We start from the raw sequence: 4806 nt of genomic DNA, 5'->3' as shown, positions 1-4806 counted from the left end.
CTTCTTCTGCCAGAAAAGTGGCAAATATCAACATCAGAAAAAGCCTACTCTCTCATAGTGTCAAGATTTCTTAAAGAGAACCCAGACGCAGACAGAGAGCAATTCAGGATGTTTATTACACGGAACAACAGGTGGATGGTAAGCAGGGTTGGAGAGGGTGGCAGGAAGGCAGGAAGCTTGAGCTGAGGTCCGAGAGGTGGCCGCTGACGGGCAGGCAGAGTGGCAAGGGTTGGGTCCAGGGATCACAAAACCGACGGCTGGTGTAGATGACAAGGGACGGAGAGAAACAAGGTTAATATGGATCAGAACGACAGACTAACTCATCTAAGCAAGTTAACTTGAAGTTGGCTGGTGCAAGTGCATACACAAATGACACAACGATCCGGCAGCGGCTGGAAGTCTGGAGGCAGTATAAAAAGGCTGGGGAGATTGGCTTGATGAAGAACGGGTGAGTGAGTGAACCAGATCCGAAGACACGCCTCCTCTCGCTGACTGTGCAGGGAAGGGGAGGGAGAACACAGACAGACAACACAGAAAACAAAACACACCAAGCATCCCGCAATTGCACAAAAAAGGGGAAAACAAACAAAAGTCATGCATACACATACCAAGGTCCTGGGACAAGGGTTCAAGACTAGGGGAAACGTGTCAGATAGAAGCTATACTTTGAAGAACAGGACAGATAGATCTATGTCACATTATTTATGGCACTTTCAGTGGAGAATTTGCAACTTCCATCACAACATAATAAAATGTATGAAAATATGATCTATATATTAAGAAGTTGAGTGTCAATTGTTTCATCACTGTAAATGATTGTGTTAGCTTTTGTTTATGTTCAAGTGTTTAGTCCTCTATATTATGAGGAGTACATATGATTATACTTTCACACTCAAAATCAGCGGCGTAAGGTAGTAACAACGGGCCACAGCACAGGCTGTTATGATGGGCCCTTGGGCTACACTGTTAGGAAGCACTGCGTTTGTGTCAAGAAAGGAACCTTATATTGGCAAATTGATGTGCCTTATTTCCTCGTTTTGCCACGGTTTAACAACTGGTAAGACTAGATGCAGTAAATACTTAATTTAAAGCTCCTTAAATTGATTTATTTCCATACTAATGTATTAAATTCAACAGTTGTCACAGCAGCTGTGCTGTGTGTGCCTGGATGCAGCAGTCTAAAGTAAAGTACCATCATGGGATGGATTTTAGATTTGGACTGTGTCACCAAGACTTTTGTATTTGCAACGTACAGAAGTCAAAGTTATAAGGAGCATGGTGTTGGACCGTGACTTTAAATTACCCTTTTTAAACTATGTGTAGTCCTTTGGTCCTGCGTGTTCTTTAATGAAGCAATAGGAGAAAGCGTTTTTGGCCAAAGTTAATCATAAGTCAAAGTTAAGTATTATTCCAAGTAAATTAATAAAGCTTACAGAGCTCTGGGTTTTGAGTCTTCTTTTCCCTGACAACCAACAAGCTGTATCAGTTCATGAAGTCTGACGTACAATAACCTCCCGAATCATGACAACCACATTCCTTTTCGACAGAGAGGCAAGACATCATGGCGGGTATAGTAGCCCGTCACTGTAAACCAAGTTTGTTTAGTAGGATTTCTGAGGCTTCTGTTAACCATTTGCCTTTTCAATAGCTGGCTAGCTGATGCTAAGGCTAGTGACTGACAGACATGAAACGCAAGATGGAGTGCTGATGTCACACGAAACCAACGTTAACCGAGATGCCTCCACTCGAAAGTGATTCCTACTGAGGCAGCTGCCCTTCGAACATAGCCCATGTGTTCTTCAGTGTAACTGAACTGTTGTCCTTTCAATGTTAGATTGTGTTATTTTTTTCCAATAAAGTTAAAATCAACACAAGTTTAGTGATAATTTCAAGCAATAATACAAATACATGTGAATTCGAGCTGGTCCTGGGAGCAGCCTCTCCACACTCTGTATTACAGTGATGGATGTATCCTGTCATTGATCAATAAACATAATATTGAGTATTCAGTATGCATGAATCAGTCACAAGACATGGTTAACATCAGTACAGGCACATCATGTTCATGTGCTATATTAAATGATGACTTTATCAAGCCTGAGTGCAGGTGTTAGCAACACCACATTAAAATTTATAAAGGCCCCATTGTCCCTCGGTCGGATGTGTAATTAATTTTAAATTACGGCCTACGCATTCACCTCTGCTATGGTCTGTTAGCACCACTGTTTGACAGGCAGTGTGCGTGGGTGTATTCTTATTAAAATTGTGAAGCCCACAGACTGAGAGCAAAGAGGCTGCACTCTGAAGATGTGTGTATCTTAAACACTGGCTAATATTCAAACAGTCGCCTATAAACAACATTAAACATCATATGAATAATATTCATCCATCTTATAAATATTCAGATAAGCAAATAAAAATATTCAACGACTTCATCAAGTGTTGTTCCATCACAAGCCTCCAGATTAAGATAGTCGCTCATTTAGTGTTTTGATGATGGTGATGGAGAGCATTTCTACACGGTTATACACCACAGATCATTATAGGATGTTAATTGCTTAATTGTACGCAGCAGTACCTCTGTATAGGCAGATTCATTATGTTTAATTAATCATCCATGTTTTCCGTTGCTTTCATTTCCCTTTTAATGTGCTACCCTGAAGGGAGCAATGCTTATTATGGGTCTGCATGAGTGAATACAGATGGGATGTAAAGGAGAGGAGCAGCAGCAGTAATCAACTCTAATGTGAATGTAGCTATCGGTCATTTGCAGGTCAGGCTGAGAGAGGATATAACACAGTTACACAGCCCACCAACCCTCAAAACACAATAAAACAAACACTCAGAGCCACAGACTGTAAACACCGAGTGATTCATTTGAGTGCACTGTATGTAAACATACAAAAATAGGGACAAAAATGGATTCAGAAAGACTAAGATTGTTAGGCATAATGTTGGTTGAGCTGTCCTCCAGTGTGGTCCGGACTCAATATTAACAACTACTGGATGGATTCATGCCTGCAGGAACGTATTTTCAGCCATGAATAGCTTGCGTGCACATGCATATTACATACATACAGAAGAGAAAGAGGAGCTGCAGCAATGTGCAGTATGAGAAAAACATGGTGTTTTTTGAAAATGAAACCATGTAAACATGTTCTGGTACAACCCCAAATTAAGATTTTGAACCTGAAAATGAGCATAACACCACCTCTTTAATGAGCTTTGTTGCCCTGAGGATGGCCATCCACATCTTGGTTCGGAGAAAGTTAACTAGTTATCAACAAAAACATGCTGAATATTAAGATGGATCTTCATGGCTCCCAAAGGAGGAATACCAATAATGTTGATGACCCTCTGATGACCTTTCCTCCAGTCCCACCATCAAGACAAATTTCCACCTGTCCAAAAAGAAATGTCAGCATCTAACAGACACATTACAAAACATATACTGAGCACATACAGTATATGTAATGAAGCATTGTGCTTCATTAATAAAAAATATATAAAATATGATAAGCCTGATGTTAACATACATATGACATTTGATTGATTTGCAGAAAATTTTGAGTGCCTTCGTTTCCTACTTCTTTGCAGGTTGATTTTCATATACATTTTGGCCACAAGGTCACCTCTCCAACATGGGAAATTTCCCCTTCATGTTATTTTTCTTGTTTGTGTTCTCATACTATTTAAATGTGTCTTTAATATATATGAACCCATTCAGGAAAGTTGAAAGCTTCTGCAGATGCAGCAGTGCTGTGTCTGGGTCTATTTATGGTCCGATAAAGGTGTGATATTTATGTGTGTGGAGACTCGTCCTCAACACAGCAGTTTATCTCCACATAAACACTGTCAGGAAATGAAGTACGTGCTGTGGTGAATGCACGAAGAGTATCATCGTACTTCCTGGCAACCTACTTTATCAGTTTTGTCATTCAAACATGATATATTGGTGTTTACAACTGGAGTAGACAGTACACAGCATAATCCAAACTAAGCTAAATAAATCATTACTTTGGTAGCAGTACAAAAATAACATTCAGTCACCTACATAAGTGGGACAAATACATGACAGAGATCAAAGATCAAAGTTACAAAACCTACTAGACAAGTCCGAGTTGGAGCCTACATGATCCAGAGAAGATCAAAGTTTCAGTCAAAACCTGCAATTCAGATTCAGAAAACTTCTCTAGAGTCCACGTGACAAAGAGAAGACAGAGGTGAAGTTCAAGTCCAAAAACAAATGACAGATCAAGGTGACAATTTCTAGTAGACCAAGACAAGTCAGTGTGACAAAGTTTACGTGACAGAGACAAGTCTGAGCAAGTGAAATATTGACAACGTGATAAAGACAAAAACTTAATTATTATATAAGTTAATTATTCTAGGCCTCACTGATAGTTAGCTACTTACATATGCTAATACATTATTTATTATTCTATCTGCCTCACTGTTTTGTAATTATTTATTAGAATAATTATAAATGCTAAACAATAGAATAAATATAATTTTAATGTTCTTAATAAAATGTTTTCACTGTACCAATCCACCACAGACTCTTTAGTCTTGGCACCTGGAATATGTTTACATGCCTGGCAAATACAGTTGATTCTGATTCTATTAAGTAATAGTTTTAAAACAACAACAAAGATACAAATAAAACGAAAGACATGAGAAATGACAATAACAAAAGCTTTTGTAAAAAAACAAATATACAGTGGGTACGGAAAGTATTCAGACCCCTTTAAATTTTTCACTCTTTGTTTCATTGCAGCCATTTTCCAAAAATCAAAAAAGTTCATT

Source organism: Micropterus dolomieu, linkage group LG23 (assembly GCF_021292245.1).
Source record: "Micropterus dolomieu isolate WLL.071019.BEF.003 ecotype Adirondacks linkage group LG23, ASM2129224v1, whole genome shotgun sequence".
Taxonomy (NCBI): domain Eukaryota; kingdom Metazoa; phylum Chordata; class Actinopteri; order Centrarchiformes; family Centrarchidae; genus Micropterus; species Micropterus dolomieu.
The sequence above is the reverse complement of the archived record's forward strand: the minus strand, read 5'-3'. Positions refer to the sequence as shown.